This window comes from Columba livia, chromosome Z, assembly GCF_036013475.1.
Source record: "Columba livia isolate bColLiv1 breed racing homer chromosome Z, bColLiv1.pat.W.v2, whole genome shotgun sequence".
Lineage (NCBI taxonomy): Eukaryota > Metazoa > Chordata > Aves > Columbiformes > Columbidae > Columba > Columba livia.
Window position 1 is genome coordinate 12,478,203 of NC_088642.1, and position 27,472 is coordinate 12,505,674.

Here is a 27,472-nt window from a genome sequence, read left to right on the forward strand (position 1 = left end):
TTTCCATTAGTGCTAATTGTTTTTAGAGAAGTCTCCAAGTCTCCATCCTGTTTTCTGATCAAAAAATGGTGAATGTTCTAGAATGTCTAGTGATGTTTCCTTGAAAAAAAGCTGGAAAAGATTGCCAAGAAGCTAAGTGAACCAGTTAGGCATTGCCTTTGCCTTTAAAAAATGACAAAAGTAACACAAAATGGCATCATATTATTAGCTTTCCTTTTGGAACGATGGTGGATATTGGGTTCCCAGAGACTTTTGAACATGAGTTCACCTGATAATGCATTTGGACATATAATAGGTTTGGATCCTTTGGGATAATTAATTTACCTTCTTGGCTACAGTGTGTAAAGTCAACATACAAGAGAAAATAAAGAACAGAAAGGACATTCTGGAGTACACATAATATTAATTCCTTGTGTTTTGTGTTCCTTTCTCTTTTCACCTTAAAGATCCTATGGCCTCCATTTCTAAATGAGTTACTGAAGCACTGGGATTACTAATTCACCCTCAGGTCTTAAATCAGTGGGATTTTTGCCTCCAGCTCCTCTGTTGACGGACATGATGTGAGGATATGTCTACAGTATGCAACCTAATCTAATAAAAGGAAAGCCTCATGGGTAGAAAAAGCAGCAGCTACATACTATGGGATAGCATCCTGCCTTAGGATCACTTGCTAAAATATTTTCTTCATTGTGCTCTGCCAACAAAGACATTAACTACTCATAAGATCATTGCATGCCTGAACTGACAGTAATCGAAGGAGGTATATTCATGGCTGTATTTTGCAAGTGCAGAGCCAGGATCTGCATTAGTGTCTTCAGAGGAATAGTACAGAGCATGAAAGAGAGAGAATGCATCCTTTGGGAATAATTTATAATAGGTATGTGAATGAATGCTTCTGTTGATGTGATTTTGGGACAAATTGGCCTTTTTTTTTTTTTCTTCTCTGCAAACTATGTGGAGGTTTATACTGTTGTTAAAAGTGCTCCTTACATCCATGTTCTCTGTTTATTGGTGGCTTTAGGGGAAAAAAGACAACAAAAAACCAACTTTGCATTCATAAAGCACCTTTGCTGTGTTGTTTTCAGAATACCTAAAAACCAGTAAATTAAGACTCAAAAAAAGTCCCCCTTATGGTTCCCATCATCATCATCTGATTTGTAAAAATGGGGCAGAAAAAACTGATGTCTCACTGGTGATTTTAATGCAAATTTTTACGATTATTTTTTGTTTATCATTAGTGCTACAAGAAGCATGGGTATTTCATCTCTGAAGTAGGTTAAAAAATACGTGTCTCTTTTGGATGTATTCTTCGCAATGGAAAACACCCTGGATACAATTCTTGACTTGCCAACGTCAATTGGAATTTGCCAGCGGTTTTATATGTGGACAGGATTTCCTCCTCGGTGCTACAAATTAGTCAATCTTCTTTGTATAGTCACTCCTGCATTTGCCCTGTTTGTGAAGATCTAGCATGTGTGATTTGAGCACAAACACATTTTATTTAGTGTTACAGTGTTGGAAGACCACAATAGTTAAAGCCATCTTAGGATCAGAACCTGTAAGTATTTGTTTTCAAACCCGAAATTCATGTTTCATTAGTCGTACTGTGCTGAGCATGCAGTGCATAAACTTGCAAATGAAAGAGTTGTAAGTGAAGTCATGCATTGGAACCGAAACTTCCACTATGCCTTTCAGAAACACACGATAAAACTTCAGTTGTGTTGGAAAAAGGGCTTCCGTTTCTGGCAGATGTGGGACAGAATGTTGTTTCAAATTACAGCTTTGCTCATTTTGCAACTGTGTGGCTACTTCCACTTTTTAATGTTTATCTTTAGAAATGAAATACTCTTTAGAAGTATCATACCCTCATGTGACGTCAATTCTATATACTTAGTAATAAACCAAATATAAATTGATCTTGCTTATAGTGCAAGATTTATATTCAATGTACATAGGCTGAAATATTTTCTGATGAGGTTTTCCTGTGAGACTTAAATTTACAAAAATTCCTCCATGTTTGCGTGTTTGTTAGGTTTTCTAGGGGAAAAAGAGGAATTTGAAGTTTGTTTGCCTTTTTTTTAACGTACACTCATGATCAGTAGTATATATGTTGGCCTTTGTGGAATGACATATGCATATTAGGAAATCTGACATTTGTGTTCCAAAACCTCTGTATACTAAGGATATTAATATTTATGGTATTCTTTGCAAAGGACAAAAACATGGTGGTGTATGTTAAAAATAAGGAATATGATCAATTAAATTGGTTAAAATTTCAGATTGTGGTGTTGTGCCTGTAGAGCATAGGAAATAGCATGAGGAACAAAAAGAAATGTTACTGCAAAGTTTGGCATGGGCCATAATGTTCTTGCATGCTAGCAGAGGAGTTTTTACCCATGTATTGAAATGAAGAGGGTGTCACTGCAGATGTGTGAAATATTGGTTTCCCTTCAAATAAATGTGTGAGCAAGTGATCTGGAACATTTTGGGAATGTTCAGATTTGGACGATGATACAGAAACAAGAAATTTCTGAATATCCTGTTGATTTGCAAAAAGAGGTGACAAATGTGGCAGCAAAGTGTACCTCTGTAGAAGGGTAAGCATCAGAGAACCACGATGGGGGAGTTCCCCCTGTTCTGGACAGAGTATCTGTGGCGCTTGGTCATTGAAAGAAGAATAAACTAAGGACATGGTGAGAGAGCTGCTTTGGGCTCATCAGTTATCTGGAGTAACAGTGGGTTGTGTTTTCCATGTCCCATAGTTGCTGCAAAAATGATCTTTTGTCACACTCTGCATTGCCTACTCATATTTTAAATGCAAATTTAGTTTTTCATCCCTAAAGGTGTTGTAAACTCTTGCCATTTTCATTAATTAGGCCTTTCTCTTCCCAATACATTTTGAGTTTCACAATCATTTATTTGAATAGTGTCATTTCAGACGAAGTGGAATATTTGACAGGCAAGTGGTCAAGCTCTTCTCTGGTGCTGGTGGTGTTTTGTATGTAGTAGGCAGATTTACAAACTGAGGAAGTGCAGTATAACAGCACTTCCTTTAAATTACATTGAAATTGATCAGTATTGATGTCTTTGCATTTATATGTAAGATAATATTGTTCTGCATGCCAAAATATTGTTAGATTTTGCTCACAAGGAAATTACGTGAAATGAAATGACACCGTGGTATATAATTTCTGTATCTATTTCAATAATTTAAATGTGTTTGCCTATAGTAAAATAGAGACTCTAACTTTAATTCTGCTGATTGAAAATCAGCTTTCTTAGCTATCTTAGAGCATACCTGGGTAGGATAGATATAAATATGTTTTATTCTTTCAAGGTAATTATTTCCTTGTTACTACTGTTTTCAAGAGAAGTATTGTTTTATAATAATGAACAGAAGACTGGAACAGAAGGCTACATCCAGTCTAGTCTTGTGCTGTGGAAAGCTAAGTCATAAGTAAACCATAAATTGATTATGCATCATGTTGCAAGTCAGTAGAGCAGGGGTGTTAAACTCATTTTCACCAGGGGCCACATCAACCTCGCAGTTGCCTTCAAAGGGCCAAAGGTAATTTTAGGACTGCATAAATTTAACTACTCCTACACTTATACAGTCCTAAAATTACTTTTGGCCCTTTGAAGGCAACTGCAAGGTTGATGTGGCCCCTGGTGAAAATGAGTTTGAAACCCCTGCTTTGTTGGTGGAGGGTTTCTTTATTATTTTATTTTTCTTTTTGCAATGACATATACTGTAAATACTGATGTCTTTTACCTAGTTATCGTCTAAATTCCACACCACTTATTTCTGTTCATTTTGTTTCTATTTCTTCTGAGACGGACATGCACTTTCAGTGGCTGTGCCTTTCACTAACCAAACTCTTTTCAGCACTTCAGTGGTGATAGACCATCCCTCTAACCACTGTGCCTGGGATCATCAAGCCTTCTCCCAGTTTGAATTCACCTTTCCTGGGCTTGATTGAACAGAAAGGTACGTGGTGTTCCAGGGTGCAGAGAACTCCAAAGGAGGTCTCATCCCACCCTCCTATGCTGACATAAAACTGACAATTCTTTCCTTGCTAGAAATACCTGTGTGCCCTTTTTCCAGCTGCATCAAATGGTGTCGTGGTCTCTGTTGTAAGTGTTCACCTACCCTAAGTATGTAACTTAAGGTGCAAGATTTCCTGTATAATCAAAATGGGGGGATGGAGGGTTCTGCATGGCCATTCAGAGACATTTATGCAATTTCTGTTATTTAGTTCAATATGTCAGTTGTCTATTAAGCATGCTGTCCAACTTTATTCCCTTAATTTTGATAGCTAGATTGTTGGTGATTATATTAAACGAGATTGGTCATGATATTAAATCTGATTGGTCCCATGGCTGATTACAGATGAACTCTCTTAGTAACCTCCTTTATTCTAATATTTTCTTTTCAACATTATTTCTCATGTTCTTTTTAAGGTATCTGTTACCCATCCGGCAATTCTTGTACAAATTGCCAGCATTTGCTGCTGAACAGTTTCCTGTGCTGGACTCAGTCAGATGCTCTACCGTGTCTCATGTGGACTTGACCTAGGTAGCTTCTCGAAAAATCGAGATGATTTGTGGAAAGAAGGACTCAAGTTAGCTGGGCACAATCTAATTCTGGTAAATCCACGTTGTGTGTTCTCCCATTTTCCAAGCACACTGAACTTGATGGTGTCTTCTCTTCTGTATTTGTCCTAAAACTTCGTATATTATTGAAGTCAGACTAGAGGTCTGTCTGGCTGAGCAGTTTGAGGAACTGTTCCCATTTTCTTCCTCAAATACAAAAAATGTTCATTCTGTTCTCCTGTAGCATGTGTCCTAGGATAGTGACTGCCTACTCCACTGCAAGATCTTTGGAGTTTCACCTCTATTTTATTTTAATAATTCTTGCTCTGTATTCTTTTTCCTTTAACCATCCTATCTTTGACTGAGTAGTCATTGTTTCTATTGAAAAGTGAATCAAGTATTAACTTAGTTATAGGGTTATACTTAAAGGATCTTTAATCTTAGTATCATATGCAATGCATAAGCAGTGCACTTTCTTTTTTTCTTCATTAATACTTTTCATGAGCATTTGAAGGAATTCCAAACTCTTAAATTCTCTAGTTCTCTGATTATTTTTTTTTTATTTGATTTCTTACAGTAGAGAACTTAGTTCTCTGTATCATTTCATTTGAGTTAAAGTGAGCCAGCCCATGATAATTCAGATCGGATCTAACCAGACCTGATGTAGACAGCTTAATGGAAAACAAACTTAAAACTCGACTTGCAGCAGCGTGTGTTTATTTGCTAGTTGGTCAAGATAAGCCCATCATTGTGGGTGGAGCCTGGAAATAGTCAGAATGAACAGCTTCCAGTAGTATTTGTTTTCTGTGTACGGGAAGTCAAAGTCTTTTCTAATACGCTGTCATGACACAACTTTCTCCCTTGTAACCACAGTGTAGAGCTGTGTCTGTCACCATATCTGGTGGCCCCTAGCAGACTCCAGCTCTGTCCCAGTAGAGCTTTCCTCTTCCAGACTGATACTGATCTCTTTTCTTTCTTTTCCTGAAGTCTATCACATCATAAATATGCAGAAGTACTACACTGCCATAACCATTATTTCCTTTTACCTGATTTTCATAGATTCATAGAAATTTCATGGAATGTCCTGAGTTGGAAGGAAGCCACAGAGATCATCAAATCCAACTCCTGTCCCTGCATATGACAAGCCCACAGTTCACACAATGTGTCTAAGGATGTTGTCCAGTCTCTTCTTGAACACTGTCAGGCTTGGGGCTGTGACACCTCCCTGGGGAGCCTGTTCCAGTGTCCATCACCCTCTGGGTGAAGAACCTTTTCCTAATGTCCAACCTGAACCTCCCTGGCACATCTTCCTGCCATTCCTTCGGGTTCTGTCACTGGTCCCAGAGAGAAGAGCTCAGGGCCTCCTCCTCCTCCTCCCATTGTGATGAAGCTGTAGCTGCGATGAGGTCTCCCCCCAGCCTCCTCCAGGCTGAACAAATCAAATTAGTTTAGCCACTCCTCATACAGCTTCCCCTCTAAACCCTTCATGAACTTCATAGCCTCTTCTGGACCCTCTCCAGTAGCTTTATATCTTTTTTTACCCTGTGTTGCCCAGACCTGCACACGGTGCTCCAGGTGAGGCCGCACCAGTGCAGAGCAGAGCGGGACAATCACCTCCCTGCCCGGCTGGCAATGCTGTGCTGGATGCACCCAGGACACGGTTGCCCTTTCAGCTGCCAGGGCATGTGACTCATGTTCAATTTGCCATCAACCAGAACCCCAGATCCCTCTCCAGAGAGCTGCTGCCCAGCATCTTGTCCCCAGTCTGTATGTACAGCCAGGGTTGCCATGTCGCAGGTGCCCAATCTGGCACTTGCCCCTGTTGAACTTCATGCAGTTGGAATACTTAAAAATACAGTCAAGTATGATTTCAAAGCTGTGTTTTTGTCATGATTGCTATTCTATCATGTCTCTGTTGTTCCTTCGAGATGCATTTTATCGTAATGTCTGTAGTTAGCATCAGTCATTTCAATGCCAATAGAGCATAGCATCTCCTGATACAAGAAGATAAATCTTATTTGCATGTAATGAGTGATTCCTTTTGCTTTTCAACTGCAGGTACCTTGTCTGGGTTTTTTTTAAGAATATTGCTGTGAAGATACTGAACAACAGCTTCAGAGACTTAGATTCATTTAATGGCTTGGTTTTAAAAATTTTTTTCAAACATTCCTGTGCAGCTAAGTTTTTCTATGCCTCTTTGCCCGGTAAAATGGATATAAAAGTGTTCCTCTGTGCCAAAAGGCATTTCCAGCAGTATACTTATTGATGATTGGCAAGTGCTCAAGGAATTTATTGGCAAATACTGTGGAAACAGACAGTCTATGGCCTGCAATAAATCCTCAAGTGACTGGATGGTTGGATCTTCAGAACAGCACTTAATAGACTGTCATATTTGTATTTTAGTGAAAATTTAAAAATATGTCAACAGTTTTGTACAATAACTCTATCCACATCTTTCCTAATACTTATTGTTATTAGAGCGTTTGTCCTTTTTTCGGGCAAATATTCTCCATTATTTAAATTTTAAATTCATATTGATTTATGTAAAGGAAATACCTTGTCACCTAGAGTAAAGGTTTTATTAACAGTTTCTATTATGAGATCCTGCTTTCAGGCTGTTGTTCTCATCTTTATTTATTAGTTTAACAAGTATTGCTTGCTTTTGTGTTTCTTAGTGCATGACTGAAGAAAACTGCAATATTTTGGACATGCTGAAAATATTAAGAGCTTTGCTCCTATGTTTCCGGATTTAGGATGTATGATTTGCCATTTGAAAATGAGGTTGCCTGTGCCTTTTGAATCTATCTTACACTGTCATGTAAAACATACCCGCCTTTTCCCAGGTGATAGTATTAAAATAATGAGACTCTGGCTTATATAGCTGTGATTTTGCTACATTTGGAATGATTAATGCAGGCGAGTCCACATAGTGTAAAGATTATTTTAAAAATAGAGATGGTACAAAGTCAGTAATGGATGATGATAGAAAAGTAAGACACACTGCAGAAAAAAAGACACTGAAAGAACTGTATTAAATGGAGGACTCGGGAGATTCACAGTTACAGACTATAAATAATTGCAGAGATAATAGTATAAATGAAAGAAGGGAATTATCCATGTTCTCAGAAGAAGGAAAGACAAGGTGCAATGGCCTAAAGCTGAAAGAGGAAAAATCTCCATTCTTTAAGAAAGTGTATTCTTACAATGAGAGTAATTGGGCAGTGAATGAGAGGGCAGTGCAGCATCATTGCAGATGGGCTACTGAGGCCACGGGCATTCCTACAAAGCAGAGCTGGACAGATTAATTGACGTAGATGAGCTTGTCTAGCTGCTAGTCATTACAAGAGCTTGCAAAGGTTAGTCTGTTTCTCTACATCATCTTCATAACATCCCACATTCTTCTACAGCTGCCAGGCACATTCTTCCAAAATGGTATAATACTGAAATTCATCTTTTTAGGCCGTATCATGAGTCCTGGTGGCTTCAGTGAGATGAGGGTCAATCTTGTTGCATTTTCCATTGAAATTAGATGTGTTTCCTGTTCTGGTTTCCCAGCATGTTCTGACTGCTATTTACTCAGGCCTTGGCAAGTAGGTTCTCATTATCATCTTTATTGTCGTGTTCAAGTGCACTGCTTATCTTACACGTAAATGTCACTAGTGCTGGTGGCAAGTTGCCAACAGACGCCTTTCAATTAAGAAAGAGATTAAGTAAAAGATATGTTTTTGAGCTATAGGCAGTGATTGAAGCCAGCTTGCAAAAAAGGCCCAGTATGGCCCTATCCTGTCTCATCTTCCTACGTGTGACACTAATTTTTTTGCTGTGTTAGCGACACCATGTTTTTATGACTAATTCCACCAGGTGTTTACAGCTATGGGATTTATCTATAGTTTTTACTTGGGTTATTTGAATTTTAAAAAGTGAGGATCATGACCTGCTTGCATTTGGCTTGGATATGGCGGAAGCCCCTGTGGCATTATAACATTTCAGGGAAAAACACACAAAAAAACCCCATGGAAAAATTCCTGTAACATTTGTCCTCTCATGTCACGAATTAGAAAAGTATAAAGCTTCTCTAGGTCCTCATTAATGCAAATAATCAAGAATAACTATTACTGTTGTATCTTTGGTGTTTTTGGTAGGTAGTCATTCCTGTGATGGGAAAAAGCCAGGAAATGGATGTTTCAATGTGTCTGAGCTCCCAGGGTCTCATGTGTCATGCACTGGTCTCCATCCTGTCCATGGCTGTGTCATCAAGAGACTGGTACTTCATAGTTTGCCCTCGTTCTTCATGGTGTTGCCCTGCTCTGAAGAAGTAACTAGCAGTGAAACTTCTTGCTTTTAACCTATGAATTAATTCAGAGATAGTGTAAGGCTTCAAATAAGCAGCTCCGGTGAAAAACTGCAATCTGGGAACTTGACTGTTTAAATTACAAAATGGGAATGTGACTGGCTTTGGTGCTGCATGCTGCTTTACACCTAGACCTGGAAGGCCAGTCTCCAGGGTTAAGGTCAGGGCAAGATTCAGCCCTTTATCCGCAGGTTCTTAGTAGCTGTGGGATCTGCTCTGTTTCTCATTTATTTTGCAGGGACAGAGTTCTTTGGTACCTACTGATGTGCTATTCTCCACATATATCAATAATTCAAGCTTTGTGACAGTTCTGTGAAAGAACTTGTGCAGATGAGCCTGAGGGGCAGCCACAGGACTGGTTCAGCAGGAAGGCAATTGCCGTGTTAAGCTGTCCTGGTTGTTTACCCACTTCTTGCTGCTTCACTGCACCACAGAGTCTCTAGCACTGTTTTATTTGTATCTGCTTCTGAATGCAGTTATTGTCTATGAAGGTGGTTCTGGACAGGGATCCCCAGAAGCTGTGCATCTGAAGGAGGAAGCCTTGGGGCTAGAAAATAAATGGGCTTTGCTGTAAGCGCCCAAATGTTCCTAGACATCCTGAGGCTTGTCAAGCTGGAGCATCTCTGTGTTTCAGGGACCAACCCCCTGCCCTGAGCAGTGGAGGGAAGAGTGGTGACTTTCTCCTGTGCCAGTTGGGATTACACTTTCTGACTGACTTCCTGTCTAAGCTTTTCCAGCATCTGAGTTTCAATAAGAAAATGTCGATATGAGTATATTCTGTGTAGTTTCTGGTGTGTTTTTTTCCCATTAGTTAAATTTGAACCCAAATTCCTTAATAAAGTCAATGATTTTTATATATCTGTGCTTAACATTGGGGGTCTAGATTCTATATTTGGACCTTAAGCAGAAGGATCTTGCTGCTCACTCTTAAAGTTAGAGTTTTATGTGTCTAACTGCAGGCTTCTGGTTCAGTAAATGTGTCTGGTTTTTGCTTTCCACACCAGTGTAACTGTGAGCAGTAACAATTCTCAGAGCAGCAGCTTGCCCAAGACACGCCTGGCAGCTGCCTGGGTATAGCTAGCTGCTGTAGTTCTGCTTTTAGTACAGACATAAGTGCAGACTGTCTTCCCAGGCTTCAATTTTAGCCAAGGATATTGTATTATTTAGCTTTGTGTTAGCAGCTGGGGAAGTATGTCGATGGTCACTTAGCTAATTAGTTTTGCTCTTATTTTTGAAGAGTTTACTAATATTTCAGTCCGTTACTTTAAGAAAAAGCTTTTATGATATCCATTAATTGAAACATTCTGTTGGTGTTGTGAACACATGTTGGTATATTACTATATATCTGCCTGTGTAAGAGAAGTATATAACACTCTGTGTGTGTTGTAAAATCTGGAGATGGATCATCCCAAGCAAAAAACGAGCTTCAAAAAAGAAGTATTTGTAAAGGTTCAGGGTAGCTGCTCCTTAGAAACCTAAAGTATAATGATGTAAATGGGCAGTGAATTGTCTCACCACTATAACAGTGTTAACTCTTATTATTCTTATGATTTTATAGTTTTAAAAATCATTATTAATTATTACTAATCATTAATACTGATGATAGTAGTAAATAAAATCATAAAGTCTTCACCTCATTTTTTTAAGGGTTCCAGTTAGACTCTTGCTAGACTTGAGGGTGAGCAAAAACTGATGTTAGCATTTGCCTTTGTAAGTTAGCATCTGGTTAAGTGCAGCTGGAGGGAAGTAATTTAAGGCAGACCTCCAGAAAAAGTGGGCTAGAAGGGCCTCTCCAAAGTCTCCTGATCCAACTCCCACCTCTAGGGAAGGCTCAGATATTCCGTGTGCTGCTCTTGACAGATATCTGTCTAACGTGTTTTTAAAGCCCTTTAACAATGGAGACTTCACAACTTTTTTCTGCAAGATGCATTTAACACGCATTAAGCTTTATCGAGAGGAAGTTAAAAAGACACTGTGGGTGTATCTTTGCAAATTTAAATTACATAGTTTTATTCTTTGTTAAGTAAGTCAGATGCTTAGAGCATGCTTATCTAATGTATGAAGCAATTTTCAAGGACACTTAGCAGAAGAGAAAACTTCAGTTACAGCTGTTCTGTGAGGCAGAAACAATCCTAGGATTATGCACAAATTCACCTTATAAATTGATGCAAATGTGATTAGGCAACAAAGTCACACCAGAAGTCAAAGGATCTGAGCCCTGTGAATGAAACACCCAGTGTATGCACTGCCGATGGGGCTCCTTGCACATAGAAGTCACGACGCAGGCGGCTGATGAAATCCACCCTCTGCTAGCCAGAGAGCAGATGGCAGAGAGTGGGATGGTGGCCAGCAGCTTGTGCCTTTCCTGTGTGCTCGGGCGATGGGGCCAGTCTCTCCACGCTCGCCTTGCTCCAGCCTCCAACCCTGCTGCAAGAGAACAAGCTGGTCCCCAGCCAAGCTGCTGGCCTGCTCTGTGTCTGTTTCCAAGGCAGAGTTCTCCATGAAATTATACTTTTGCACTTGCAGATTACAGAGCAATAACAGAGTCAAATAACAGCTAGCTCTGCACTGGGGACCTCTGCAAGATAAAGACAATTATTTTCAAGTGGTTGATCCATATGGTAGCAGATACGGTCCTTGCACTGCAATTCCCCCCTAGAGCAGGTCACAGGGCAGAGAGGTGACACAGTATACAAACATCTCTCTTCCTTCACAGTCACACCTTTTCCAGGTTGTAACTCCAGCAAATTCATGTGGAAAAGGAGGATTTCTGTCACTGAAACACGAGCATCCCAAACTGTGTGTTCAAGGGCAAAAGCGGTAATACTGCATTCATGACCAAATTCACTTCTGCATAAGGTTCTCCCATTCTCTTTTCCAGTGCTGAGCCTCACACCTGTGATTTGAAAGGCCAGACTAGGTACATTTTTGTAGAGTCTCTCTCACCAGAAAGGTGCCTGAGATTGTTGTCGTCATCGTTAATGTAAGAAGGAAACACCTGAGTGCTTGCTGCTTTATGTATCGTTTCTTCGCACTCAAATTAATTAGATGGCTTGACATAAAGGTATAGCATTCTCCTTCCACCTGAATTTCCTGATTTGAATTGTTATCAGCAGCAGAATTGCACAGAAAAGTACGTGGTAGGAGAACAATAACTCCATTATGACCTACTAACATTGTAATCTGAGTTTAGAAAAAAAAAAACCCTACATATTAACACCCAGCACAGTAGGATAGCTGAATGCATTTTTATAATACAGAAACAGCAATATGTGTCAGTTTTTAAAGGAATTGATGCTTCAGTATTATTTAGATTGCCATTTCTCACTGGTATAGCATTTCAGTTGAATTAATGTTTCTCACGTATACTGCCTAGCCAAGCTGTTGTTGTTGTTGTTGTTATTTAAATTTTAAAAAGTTTGAAAAACATATGATGTTGAAAACAGCTTGTTAATTAAGGAATTATTCCCCACTTTTGCTTCTTGAAACACTGTATACTCAGAAGAGCCTTAATTTACACATAATGGCCTAGATTAAGGATAATGATATAACTGTAGTGATCAGTCATGGCCTATATCAGAAGCTGAGCAGCTCACAGCCTCTGATGTATTTCCCATCAGGGCAGCAGAGGGAGGTGGGATGTTCTGTAACCGCAGCCTTACAGGCTGAGGGATCTCAAGGCACAAGAGATTAAACAACTTTCCCAATGTTGTGGCAGGACCTCTGTGGCAGAGCAAAGAGTTTGGGTAGCAGCAGTTAGGATCCTTTCTCTCTGAGTGGAATGGCTGGAACCCTATAAAGACCTGATGCACATTCCCATATAGACCAGGTTACCTTTACTGCATATTGAAACATGGCCACAGTTTATTTTTTGCTAATGCAGTGTGCCTCACTGGTATAACCAAAATTATATTAGCATTAATTTATTGCCACCAAATGCAGCAAAACTGTGCAAATCTTCCAAGAACAATAAAGGTGACTTACGTGTACATTTAGGCCCAGCTCTTACTCTCCTTGGAGGTGGTGGGAATCCCTTAATCTATACAGTGGGATCATAATTGTTCTCAGATTTCACTCTGTTCCTGTTGAAGACATCTCCTATGGGCATGTTTAAGTGACTTAGGGTAAGGGAGTTTAAAGGATCAAGTTATGGTTGGTAGTTTAACTGTCACTGCAAGCACTTATGTTCCTGAGTCATGCAGGCAGTTTAAAAACAGTTCTTGTTCATTTTAATGAAAATCTGAATACTGGTCCTTGAGACAGATCTCCGTTATATATACAGTGTGGCAGCCGGTACTATCTTCCATTCCCAGAGGGGGAAAATATTGATTTTTTCTTTTTTGCTATCGGATTTTGAGTAACTTAGCTGTTTCCTTTACTGCAGGCAAATGGCATTCAGCCGTTAAATTCAGTTGCTCAATTAAATAATTTGAAAGTTTCTAATTTCATTGTGCCAGCTGATGTGCTTAAATAACTTTTTTTTTTTTTTCCTGCCAGTAGAGTTTTTCTAGCTGTTTAAAGACACATTGGTACTTGTACCTTTTAACAGAGTTTTGTTTCACAGTGTCCATCTTAAGAATCACATCTCCTAATTTAATTTTAAATAATATTATGAATACTGAGAAGGCTGCAAGAAATGTAGGGACAAACAATATAGGCAGTTTCAAAAAGAAAGAAGCAAATGCTTATGATTAAGTATGTAGGAAATCGAACATAGCATTGTATATTAAAGCTGGTATCTCTTAACATTAGGTAGATGTTACACAGTAAAGGCACAGAATTATTTCACAACTTAGTCAGAAAAGTCTTTGAATTTGTTTTTGAGATATTATGTGCTTTAGTTGTACATGCTCACTTCTCAAAGGAAAATTCAACATTCATCTAGCATGCAGATATTTGCCAGACACACCTAAGTTGTCATAATACCTGTCTAATGTACATGGTGTACCTATATCCCACTTGAAATTCCGCATTTCAGTTTCTACCTGATTCACACAATAGGGGGCCTAATTCTCCCTCCCCCTCCTGTGCTGATTTGTAGATTTCTCTTTCCTGCTGTATGTACTCTTTAACATCTAATAACAACTGTGATTTTCTGCTCTGTATTTTGTATAGTCTAATATTCTTATGTCTAGATAGAGATTTTCAATATGTTTTTCTACACTTATTTTGCTTTCTGTTTGCACAACCTTACATGTTTTCAGAGATATGGAGCATTAGGGCATCCAGCTTTGTCAATGGTCTTAAAGGGAAGAAAAAAAGAGGGGGTGAGAGAGTGTTAGAGTGGAGTTAAGTTCCAATTGTATACATAAAACAATGCACATAATAAAAATACTTTCATGGCAATGGTAAATAATTGCAATAGCCCAGCTGAAGTAAGAACTGGGTAAAAACAAAAATGACCAAATTAGAAAAATATTTTCCTTCATTTGTGCTGAACTGTGGTTGAAGTGATGGGAACTAAAACACTTGCTCACTATGTTATGTCATCAAAATATTGACGAGTTTATTGATGTCTTAAAAAGACAAGTTTAACTGAACAGGACTTCTGTAGCCCATAGCTTTCTTGAACGAGAAACATGGCCAAACTTCAGCTTGGTGAGACGTGACAGTTACAAAACCTGAAGACACATAACGGTGTCTCATACACCTTGCAAAACCAAAGTAATTACAGGAATATTCCTCAAACTGTATGAAAATGGATGGTTCCTGCAACAAGTGACAGTCAAATTGATCCTAGTGTTTATTGGGAATAACCAGTGCCAGAAGACGACTGGATAGTTGGTATAAAGCAAAAGGTTTCCATTAGTTGAGAAGGGAAACTTGAATGAAACACGGTGTGTATACATTGAGATCTAGAATAGAGGCTTTGCAGATATTCAGATCTTTTGGAGAGAAGCTGTAGCCTTCAGTCTGATGATCCTGTGAATATGTCTACATGGTTGGTTGCACTTATGCACAAATTCCCTCTGCATGTGCATTCAGCTGCCTGGACACAAGCCAGCTCCAGTTCAAAAGCATGTTTGTGAAGCCCAGCCCAGATCGCTCTGCCTCTGAGTACAGCTTATGAGCTTGGGCACGGTGTCACCCTGACAAGGTCACAAGGATTTTCAGTTTGGAGCTGGCTAGAGGCCCATTAAATTGGTGTTCGGGCAGAGGGAGCACATATCTGCTTGTCATAGCTGGTTTATGTGCGTCCCACAAGAGCTTATTCCAGGACTGGGTGAGCATCCATTGTAAAATTGATATTAAGAAAAAGAAGTAGCATGCTCTGGAATTCTTTTAAACAAATTTGCTTTAGTTAGACAAGCTTGCAAATTACTTGTGGACTGGGTCATTCCAATAGTTTTAAAGGCAATGAAAAGGAAGGTTAAAAGCTTTTACTCAAAAGCAGGTTAGCACATGCTTCAGGTTCTGCTGTGCTTGCCTTGTCCAGTGTAGGGCTTGCAGGCACACCTGACCTGAATAACAGTTTTACCCAGTTGCAGCTCACCAGCTGCTTCATCAGCTGCAGTCTAGGCTGCTCCAAAAGGGATGGCACCGTGCCTGCCACCATGCTTGGCCGCTCATCCTCATGGCTTCCCATTGTAATAACTGAGTTTTGTGAAGCGATGTGAAGAACTGGGTTGGTGGACCAGCCTGGCTGATACCCATTGACTTCACTGTTACTGGCTTTCAGCTGAGTAGCTTCTCAGTTCCAGCCTGCTGTGTGACCACATGGGTGATGGCGCTGGCATGAGAGGGCAAGTGGCTGTGGGCAGGGAGAAAGGGACAAGACCACTCCCTTCAGTGAAGCACCAGTTTTCACCACGCTGTCTCTACAGCGATCTCTGCACATTGTCTATTTCCCTTTCAGTATGCCTGTGTGGCTCAGAATCAAATTACTGAGACCCTCGTGAGGCACATCATAGCTCAGGTGTTTTGGGCATTGCTTGTGAGTCCTAGTCTGGCTTATGCTGGATCCAGGCATTGATTTGCAACAAATAGGAGTAAATGAAATCTAAGCTTACGTACCACCACAATTTATCTTGATGATTTATGTGTGTTACATATGTGTGTGTATGTATATATATATATATATATATACATATGTGCACGTGTATATATATATATATACATACACACACACTTAGTTTTATGAAACAGACGTGTGTTTTTTTGCCTCATATTACTTTTTCTGTGCTGAAGTCCTGAAAGCTGTATTAGCCCCATCATAGAAACTGAACCTCAGGTAGCCTGGTATCAGAGTATGAAATCTTTTGAATGAAAATGGCCTTAGTATTTCCCAGACATGCTAGAAGAAAAAGTTTTTTCTTAGATCACCTTAAAAAAATTAAAAACTGGAGTGTATCAAACAATCGACTTTCAACATGTGACATTGCAGAACAGGTTGGAAGACTGAGCAATGGGAAGCAGCTCCACATTTTCCAGCCCTCTTGCCTCATCAGGCCGTTTCTGATAGTCTTTGGTGAGTACTGATTGGTGGATGTCAAAGATGAGGAAGTATAAAATAATTTGATTTTGTTTTGAGGGATGGTCTGCCAAAACCAGGCATAGCCTTAATGATGAACTGCGATTCTGGTGTCTTAGTAGCTAGGAAAAAAGTTTGTCCTCCAGTGTAAGATAATCTGCTAAACATACTATGACAGACATTTTAGGCACAATGTATGGTTACTTTCACAGCTGCTACTGTGGAATAACATTTAGTTCTTCAGTAGGAAGTATCCCTTGAGGAGCAGAAGGTGAAGCAAGACTAGAATTCACACAGTTTTGTTACATTTTTTTCTATAAATAGAATGCCTATTAAAATGAAAAAATAGAGCACCTATTAAATCTACCATGGATTTCAGTGGGAACAGAAGTGGGTCATAGGTCTGCATAGAAACTCAAAAAATAATGAAATTTTATGCATGGTAGTGCTAGCACAATGCCCCAGATTCTCCATCAGGTTTTGTACTGTTCTTTTTCCACATAGATTTGAGTTCCTGTAGTGACGCTTGATCTAATAGTGTTCATATTTGTAATATGTTTCAACAAAAAGGCATGATTAGCCTTGTGTTCTGGATATTGGCTTGTCCCTGTGGGCAACTTTTTTCAGCTCTTATCATTTATGTCTTACCCACAAGCATAGAAGTTGCATAGTAACCCACCCTCACTGACAAGGTTACCTTTTATGACTGTGGCATAGTAAAGGTGGCAAAAGATGCATTTGAGTCCTGTCAAATTACATTTACAGCTTCCACATTATCGAGGTCCTTTTTGTTGCCAGCATAGTGTAGAAAGGCTGTGGAGAGATGGAGTAGAGGAGGAAGAGAATTAGCATCTGACAGTGGTAACTAAGATAAAGAATAATGAAGAACCAGACATCAGGCTGGCACACATCAAGTCCTGGCAATGTCTATCTGACAGTGATCCAGGCTTCCAGAATTTTTCATGTGCTACACTCTGGCAGAGGAATCTTTTATAAAGAAAAGCTCAGTGCCCAGTTCTGCACAGAGTCCAGTTTTGCTGCTCACTTGGGTGACTTTTTGTCATTACATCTGGATCAATACATCATCAATAAATATTTTGTGCTGCAACCAGGGACACAGGTTCTGTTTCTTGTACATACAGCATACAGAGAAAATTGAATGCAATAAGGGTTGAAACAATGACATATTCTCCACTGACAAAGAATGTTCAGTTTTGGTTAAGACTGTTGGAAGTCATGAAAAACTATTATGAAATCTGAAAATATTCTAGTTTCTATAGAATTTTTGATGTTTACACAGTTCTGGTGATCACAAACAGGTGTGACTGCTGTGGTAACTTGGTAGAAAAGGGCTATTTATAATTTAGTAATATATACCTAAAATTTTAGATTACCAAAAGACATCACAGAAAAATCATTATTTCTCAGTTAGTACCTAGGACATAATATTGTCAACATAAAGATATGGGTGGCCTTAAAAGGTAGTTTTGCCTTGGAAATGTAAGATGAGAAGGCTTGTTGTTCCAGATCAGGTTATGGATTCCAGTCATCATTAATAGTTATAATCAATATTTTAGTTTTAAAAGGCAGCTGTTGTTGTCTGCATCTAAACAATTGTGCAACAGGAGTGCATCACAGAGCAAATTCCTTCCATGAGTGCTTGATCCGTTTATGCCAATAAATGTGATTTTATTGTCTTTATCTTGCTGCTTGTGTGAATGTTTAGAAGTTTTCAATTTTCTTTTATCTCTTCTAAATAGCAGAGACATGCTGACTGAAACACATTTGTAGGAGAAAAATAAGTTAAATGTAAACAAACTTATCTTGAATGCAGTTGCTTAATATCTAGGTATGAATAGAAATACTTCCTGACAAATGTGTGGAGCATATTTCAGTTATATTTAATGCCAGTGGAAGACTTCTCATCAATATATGAAATCTCCCACTCATCTCCTGTACTGAGCAGAGGAGCCAAGAAGCTAACAAAACATTGACCTTCTCCCCAATCCTTGTAAGCAGTCATGAACATGACAATACAAAATATTTTCTCATTTAGATTTTTAAGTTGACAATTTTCTTGTGTTTCCTTTGCTGCAGTTTATTTCCTAGTGTTTTTTAATGACTCAGAAGCTATGAGTGTTTCAACAAAGTTCATCTACAGGCCAGTTGTACCGGGCATTCCAGTTGTTTTCTCTAACCACAGTAAACAAGTAGACTAGGAAAAAAAAGTGAAGAACTAATGATGGAAACAAGAGAATGTTTGCTTTTGCATTTGAAGATGAAACGTGCTTTGCATTTTTCATTTCTCTGTGATTTTTAATTTCACAGGTGGAATTTTGCAGAGTTTGTCCTTTTACCCAAAGAGTGTGGTGGTGTCCCTGTGTGCACTGTGTCAGTAAGGAGCCTTCTGCTTGCTCTCACAGAGTCCAGGGCTGGTGTGACTCCTGTGGTAGATGCACAGCGATGACAATCCCAAAAACCCTCTTGTGTTTCAGAGGGGGAAAAGTGTTTACCCTCCTGGTTCATGTTCCCATCAAAAGCCACAAAGAAGCTTCATTGGATCCAATTCATCATCAAGTGAGGGACTTCTCAGTTGTATTGTAGGATCTAGGATAAATTCTCATAGCAGTTGTATGATTTGTTCTGGTCTAGTAGCATTATCCATGTGTATTGTCACTTCAGTAGCTGATAACCTGGTATACTGTTGTACTGGATCTGGCCAGGATGGAGCTCCTAGCAGCCCGTGTAGTGCTGTGCTTTGTGTTTGTGGCTGGGCAGGGTTGGTAACACACCAGTGGTGACGGTCCAGTGTGTGGCTGTTGCTGAGCAGGGCTGGCACAGTGGAAAGACTTTATCCTCAAACCACCTCTGCACTCCCAAGGCCAGTAGGTTGGGAGTGGGCAAGAGTCTGGGAGGGGACCAGCTGGGACAGCTGACTTGAACTCACCAAAGGGACATTCCATATCATACAATGCCATGCTTAGCCATAAGAGCTAAAGGAAAAGAGGAGGTTGCAAGTACATTTCTCATTACAGCATTTGTCTTCCCAGGCAATCATTATGGGTGCCAAGGCCCTGCTTTCCAAGAAGTGGCTGGACATTTGTCTGCTGATAGGAAGTAGCAAATAAATCCTTCTTTTTGCTTTGCTTGCAGGCACAGCTTTTGCTTTTCCTACTAAACTGCCTTTATCTCAATTCAGGAGCTTTTCCATCTTACTTTTGCCTTCTCTGCTGTTGAGGAGGGGGAGTGAGATAGCAAATGTGTGGGAGCCAGCCACGGTAAAGCCAACACACTTGTCTTACCTAGGACTGTATTTTAAGATGGGACCAACCTGACCAATCTCAGTGAGTGTATTTGCCACACTTAGTTTTATAAATTTCAGATCGTCCTCCTGGTGTAGGTAGTTGGGCATTGGTGTAGCTTTTAGTTACTCAGATAATCAGTAGAGGACCAGGATTACCTCAATGTGAAGCCCATCCGCATAGAATGTGTTTAAAAATAAATGCTACTTTTTCAATAGATGATGATCTATGCTTTGCCAGACAAAGTGTAGGGATTGGACATACATTTAAGACAGAATCATTATTCAGGCTTTCAGTTTTTCTCTTCCACAGATCATGTCATGACAGTGACTTGGAGGCCCAGGAGCTGTTAACACAGTTGATAATCAGGGGGGTTGCTCACTCCTCTACCAGCAGAAAAGATTTTGTCAATATAAATCTCAGCTTCAGATTGTATTTCCTGCAAAGCATTAGAAGTAGGGAACTATGAAAGTCCACATGAGAAGGGTATGTAGAACCATACAGAAGGAAAAATTAATTTGAGGGCAATAAGAACAGTTTCTTTCATTTTTTGCAGGGAGCACAATGTGTGACAGGGCAAGGTAAAATATCAGTAGATGTTATGAACAAATGCAGCTCTCCAGACAGCCCTTTCTTGAACAGTACAGCCCTGATTCACTCAGCCATGTAAAAAAATAATTAGTCATGTCCCAAACTCAGCACAGACTTGCTGAATAGGCTGTTTATATAAGATCCCTGTAGCAGACTTAGGAGTCATGGCATAGGAAATGAATGTTAGTATAAAGAAATCAAACATTTTCTCCCATAAGAAGCTGTAGCATGACTGAAGTCCTGAGGCCAAAACTAGACATATGTAGATGCAAGACTCATACTAGAGCAAGAACTCAACAAGCTAGAACTTGGATAATTTCTGCAGGTGAATATGGCACCAGTGCACCCTGTTTAAAAGCTACCGCATTGACCAAAAGATGTAGCACTAAATCCTAGCCTCACAGAAGTCAGTAGAAGCCTTGACACGCATTTGACAGGATCACAACTTTATTAATTGCTGTGGCTAGCAGAAGCTGGTGGAGTGACGGGCTGCAATTATTTTGAAATCAGTCTATATTGTGTGAGTATACACACAACCAACTTCTGCAGGGTGCCACAAACAGTGATGTGCAGTTGCTTGTTGTAAAAATGAGAGCAAGCAACCTCCTCCTTTATGATGAACAGGTAGTTCAGTAGCTCAGTGAGTCCCCAGATTGGAGCATGGAAACTTTGCCTGTGAAAAGCACATTTTGGAGTTCTTTGCCAGAGTCTGGTAAGTATCAGAGCTGGATATTTAGCTGGAAACAGTCTTCTTGCTTAGAAGTCTTCTTTGACATTTCTTGAGGAAATTTGCATTGGGGACATTTTAAAATTAAAGCATCCAAGCGAGTGGCTTAACTCTTTTCCTGGCTGAATGGGTAATTCAAGCATGCAAAGCCATGCTCATGTCTGCAGTCATGAATCTTCCTGTTCTGCTTTTATAGAGCACCTTATAGTGGGAACAGTGTGCAGGAGTAGAGCTGATGTGTGTTATGATAATACAAATAGTAAATAAAGAAATAATCATCAGCAGATGGGATTCTTACACAGCTTTTGCTGAAGTGTCTGTAGGAACATCACTCCTGTGCAGCAGGCCACACAACAAGGGACAAGGGAGCCGTCAGGATTCTTATAATTGAAATTAACTGTGTGTTGTTTCAATTAATTGTTCCAATTAGTCTCTCTCTCTTTTCAGCTATGCCTTTCTGTAACGCTGTCATCTGGGATGTTGTGAGAAATTGAAAATGCCCTAATGGTCAGATGCTCATCAATTAAAGAACTTTCTGTTTTTAATTAGCTCCCTGAGAAGAGTTCGTTGTCAGAATGAAAAATTTTACAGGTGGAATGGGGGAGAAGTTGCTTTTATTACAAGACTAATTTTTCTTTCAGCTATAACATTATTTCTGTTGCCAAAATAATTTTCAAAAAACCTTAATAGAGAAGAGAAGAAGGAAACGGCTGTTTTGCTTCTACCCAGCAAGAATTTCTTGTTCTTGTGAGCTATCTTTCACAATGATTTAGTAGTTAGGGTGCAAACAACAAAACAGCTTTATTTTTTTTTTATAAAAAATAGTAATCCAAATTAAAACTATCAAAGCAACTTTTTATGCAGTCAGATCAAGAAGTTTCAGTTTTTTAGTCGATGAGCAATTTCTTGATAAAGACTGAGAAAAAATAATCATGTTCTAAATCTGGTTAAAATAGTTCTGAGTTCATAAGGTATTTTTTAATGGAAACTGGAGTTTAAGATACAGTTTCTGAAGTTTTCTTTTCTTTTCCTAAATTTTATTTGCACTGGAAATTCACACAGTACTGAGAACAGTTGCTAGCTGTTGTTTCCCCTGAGGCTGTAAATGCAAAAGGACATAAAGCTCTGCCTGGAAGCATGGCCTAACAGATGCTTTCTGACACAGCCTATAACCATCTCCAAATCCAGGTGTAAGTATCACACTGCCTCAAATATGCTAAGATTCAAGGAAACTGATTTTTCATATTTTTAAGGGTGACACACAGCCTGCAGCTTAAGCCAGACCTCCAAAGTCTGCACACTAAGCAAAAGCATCCAATTTAAGAGCTTAACCACAAACCGAGCTATTCATGACTATGTCTAGGGTTAGCAGTGTCTAAGTATAGTTTGTGAATAGATGCACCTTCTGACACAACTTTCAGAGAGCGGGGATGCCCAAGAAGCTGTTCTTCTTTTCTGCTTCTCCTCCATTAGGAATGCTGAGATCTCCAAAGTTATTTAGTTGTGGTGTTGCTTCAGCTGTGGTGATCCAAGCACATTTTGTCACATAGTGGTGACAAAACTTAGGGAAATGCACCACCTTAAGTATCAGCTATAATGTAGGTACGAACAGATGGCACGTGACACCTTCATTAGCCACTTTCATCTACATCAAAGATATTTTAGCAAGACAACCTAACACAAATCCTTGGTCTTCCTATCTCATTTCTGGTTTTTGCCTAAGAGAATAACTTTACAGAATTCACTGCAGATTTGAGCACTGAATTAATCTCTCTCTCTTGGCATATATGTGTGTATATATGTATATGTACCTATTTATGCACATATAAACACATATACACATTTAATTAAGCCATAAGACAACGTCCATTGCAGCCTTTGCTTATGGTTTCCACATAAAAAATCTGCACTTAACCAAAATGCTAAATGAAGTGAGGCTTATAACTTCTCCAGCCTAAAACTTGTTTGTCAAAGTTTGCTAATACTTTTGGAACTCCCTAGTAAAAATAGGTTAAACAGCATCTGAAATAGTCAATTTTTGCGTCTAAACAAATTCATTGTCTTTGCCACAGCATTTTAACAGTTTTAAGCTCTTTTTTTTTTTTTGCATGCCTCTGTACTGACAATATGATCCGTTTAATAACCTCTAACATCAACACAACAGGATCATCAAAATCAGCTATTTAGCAGATTATCCACTAAATAAAATATTTTCATAGGTAGCTTTTTTCTTCTGATACATGTCTTATTTAAATGCTTGTACCTTATGCATTCAGTGGAAAAGAATAGGGCAGAGCAACTTACTCGCAAAAAGCTCAAAAACTGTAATATTGATTTCTTCCAAGTCCTGTCCTATGGGTGAAGAGATTTATGTAACCAATAATGGTTTATACAGAAATGAGCCCCATCTCTTTTTCTTGCTGTTTACACCAGTTCCATGTGTTCTTGTGGGAGTGAGGAGGAAGATTACATTTGAGCAAAGCAGCATTTGGCAAATGATAAATCATGGCTTCTCAAAAGCCAGTCATGCATTGCTCTGTTTACACAGTATTCCTGGAGTGTCAGTACAATGGCCTTGTCCATAAGCAGTGTGCGAGTTCACAATAGTCTTAACTCCCAGACCGTACATTCCTGCCACCTCTTTTGTGCTGGCATTAGCAGCTACGTGGCTGTGTTGTGAACATGCAGCTTTTCTTTTTTTTTGGTGGGATAAATGTTCTGCCACATTAGTGAGAATTCCACATTGCTTTGGCTTATACTGATTGTGAAACCCACCTTTAGCTGGGAGGGTATTTACAATATCATTCAGCCTCTGTTACGCAGGGGAAAAGAGGACCAGCCAAAAGTAAATCAGTCAGAAAGGTACATGAATTGCCTATGTTATCAGGGTGTGCCGTTTCTCCCTGCTCCTTCTAGATTTCCAACACCTTCTCAGTTGATTGAATTGGCAGTGATTTGTGTGTTTCTTGCTAGTGCTTCTCAAGTGTCCCTTCTTCTCCATGTCCAGTATCTGTTTAATGGCTACTTCTTCATTCTCTATCTTAATATTGAGCTCTTAAAGTTCCTACTCTGTCTGTAGCTTCCATTTCGAGCTGATTCTACTGCCTGAAATAGGATTTCACAGCAGCTCTTTCAGGGATGAAAGAACTCCACCATTTGCTTTTGTCAGTCAGCATGCCCTGGTAACGAGTTTCTGGTAATGTGTAATACTGAACTTCAAAATCTTTGACATACTGGATTTTGCAGATAAATGACTGGACTGCATAGTGGTAGTAAAAAGAAAGAAGAAAAGACACATCCTTCACTGTAATTGGTTGTAGCAATAAGTTTCTTGATTTGTTTCTAGGCGCCTTGCTATATTTGTTTAATATTAGGATAATTTTTATTTTTATTATGCTTCTCCTTCTTATATGGAGAGGATTAAGAGCTAGAAAACGTGATGTCTTTCTAAATAAGCCTGTTTGTTCTGTTTTTACACAAGCTCAGAGACATGCACACTGTCCTGTTTTGAATGAATTCTGAAGTGCCTGTAACAATTTTCTTTTTAAAGAAAGAAGTGTCCAGAGCATGCCAAACAGGGTGTGTTTGGATCAAACACTCATAGACCAAGATATCAAAGACCCCTCCCACTGGTGCACACCAAATGGTTCACTACATGCAAAATGCTACTGCAGAGCTTGTCATCCCAGATGGTTAGTGATGTTGGCATTCCTTGTTTCAAGCTACTGTTTCAAAATGATCTATTGCCCCTTTCTGTGAGGGTGCATTCCTGCTCCCAAATGTCTCATGGCCAGAAGTACCCTCTGCCCAGCGCATTTGAAGGCTGCATTGGGGTAAAAATTTCAGCTCAGCAAGGAAGGCTGGATCCAGCCCAGGAGCTAAGGAGCAGCTTCAGGGAACGAGAGAGCAGGAAAAGATAGGTCCTTAGGCACAAGGACTGAACCGAGCGATGCCACAAGCATCTTCCTTTTTGGTGTGAGTGAACTGGAGATCCTGGAGTTGGGTATAAGGGTATGGGCTTATGGGCTCTGCTGAGGGAAGGATGTGCTTCTTACCTGGAGGAGTCTTTTGTTGTCTGGCAACACACCTGAGTGAGTCAACCTTTCATGTGAGGCCCTGGTGGGACTGCAGTCTGAGTGACAGCAGGGTCTGAATCCCCTTCCCTGCATGGTGTTTTGATAACTTTACACCTGAAGTCCCAATCTTTTGTGCGAAAACTTGCCTTAGACTAATAAGGTGATTTTGAGCTAAAGTTACCCAATACAGGATTAGATGTTATAAAATGATTTTATTTGCACTGTTTGGTCCTGGGGATCAAATTCTGATCTCAGGTAGTTAAAACCCTAGTTTTCCTTGTAGGCAACCCATACAGAACAGGATATCTTGCAGTCATCACACTGGACTAATTAGCCAACTATATGCTTACTTTTTGATAGAGTTTTCTGCAGGTTTTTGGTGGAAAAGTATGTGTCCAAATCAGACGGTGCTGGTGAGCACACTCATCATCCATCCACTGCTGTGGGTGTTGTCTCACATAATTCCAGAAACCTGTTCATGACAGGTTATAAACATTGGGAAGTGATTGTGATGTACTTTAATAGCCTCTAATGTCTCAAAGGGAAGCAGAAGCCAAGATGTGATTTAACACATAGTCTCAAGACATTTATCATTACAATAAACGTCTACTAATGTGTCTAACATTGCTGGTCTCAACTGAGAAAGGAGATGAGTTGACTTCACAGCCTTACTTTCCAGGGCAGAACTTTCAGAAAGTCTCTTTCTCTTGGCCCAAACCTTGCCTATCTCACGGTAACTACTGTTGTTATTATTATGGGCACCACCACCATCAACATGACCACTTATAAACAAAACTGCATTATGTAGATGTGCTGTTTATGGCTATTTTCTTGAGGATTTTGAGACAGATATTATGTTCCGTTTGCTGCAGACCTCCTTATCTCAAATTGCTATGTCAAATGTTCTTTTTTGGAGGACCACTTGTTAGGGATTCCAATGGCAGCAGAACAAAAATCAAAGGCTACTTCTGTGTTTTATAGGAGAGGTAGCTGGACTGGCACAGCCGACTCTCTGACAGTCAGCAGTCAAACATAAGCTGGTAAGGCACCTATGTTAATGGCACACATCACTGCTAGAACTGTAGAGAAACGTGACTTACATGTTAGGTGATATAAGATACAGCCTATGTGTTTCTGAGTGTGGTAAGGTATAAAATGACAGAGTCATCATGCAACTCCAGACTTCACTCCTCATTTCTCAGACCAGATCCTGGGCTTCCTTGACCTAAGGTGAGAGGAGACTCCACAATCAGAAGAGCAACCATTCCTTTCTTATCACCCGCTGCTGATGAGCTGTGAGGACCCTCTATTCAAATAACCCCCAAAGACAGCAGAGGGCTAACAACAGCCTGAACCCAGTGTAAAACAAACACCTTAGGCTTTATTACAACCTTAACCAAATTTTTGAAGTATAAATTACATAGTCCCTCTATTGGACTAAACTAAATTAATTAAACACTCCACAGATTTCTCAGTTCTGGTGTTAGCCATGGTTGTAGGGAACTGACCAGGAACTGATTATGAAAATACCTTTATCCTCCTCATTTGGCTATAAAATTTTCATCTTCTCGGATGATACACTGCAAGCCTTCTGCGTTAGGAGCTATAAATTATTAACTTTGGAAAAAATACTTAAAATGTGTAGTGGAAAAGGAGAATGCTGAGATAGAACTTAAATAGTCCATTAGCCAGAGGCCATGAGACCTGTGCAGAGCTTTGTTTCTTAGATGTCTTTTATCCCACTGCTTGTCAAACAGATTTCTCAAACCTGGCTTATTTTTTGTCTTTCATTTTGTGATCCAGCTCTTTCAAAAGGAATAACATTAATATGACAGGAGATCCTTGAACAAGAGTGCATCTGGATGGTAAAGAGCTGGCAAATGGTTCTACTGAAACTGAAAAAGCGTTTTGGCTTCTTTCACATTTACCCAGAGCTAATGATAAGTACATCAGCAGTATGGATGGAGGAGGAGTAAAACAGAGGAGGGAATTTATGCTGCTTCCCTTTCTTCCTGGGTAAGCCAAGGAAACCACAGCTGCATCTGGGGCTTTTCTGCTTAAGTGTACCAACAGTTGAGCTAGAGAGCAACAGATTAGTGTACTTGAGAAGATAATCAGACAGCAGATAAACAAATAAGTTTATTCAAATACTTTTAAATGACACTTTGCTTTTTTATTGTGATACACAATCTATTTTGTGATGGCCAGCCTGTTCAAGCAGTCACAGACAGTTATTAGCTCTAATGTGAGCCAAAATGTAGTTATTCGGTTTCTGTTTTGTAAGGTTTATGTTACATATATAGCTTCTAATATAATTCTAACTGACAGGCAAAATTAAGTCAGTAATTAAGTACCTCTCTG

The 27,472-nt window shown here is 39.5% G+C and overlaps 1 long non-coding RNA gene across 11 annotated transcripts in view; it reads left to right on the forward strand.

The window, feature by feature from the left end:
* Positions 1 to 27,472, forward strand: part of LOC110362347 (uncharacterized) — a 115,312-nt gene that overhangs the window by 3,227 nt on the left and 84,613 nt on the right. For 4 of the 11 annotated variants that reach the window (XR_010469220.1, XR_010469216.1, XR_010469223.1 and 1 more), the window contains exons 3-4: positions 447 to 1,558; positions 3,887 to 3,988. This is a non-coding gene — a long non-coding RNA (uncharacterized LOC110362347). Of the gene's footprint in view, positions 1 to 446; positions 1,559 to 3,886; positions 3,989 to 4,080; positions 4,135 to 4,461; positions 4,648 to 5,652; positions 7,470 to 27,472 lie in introns of those variants that run through there. The other 7 variants (XR_010469214.1, XR_010469213.1, XR_010469217.1 and 4 more) reach the window with 6 other exon arrangements.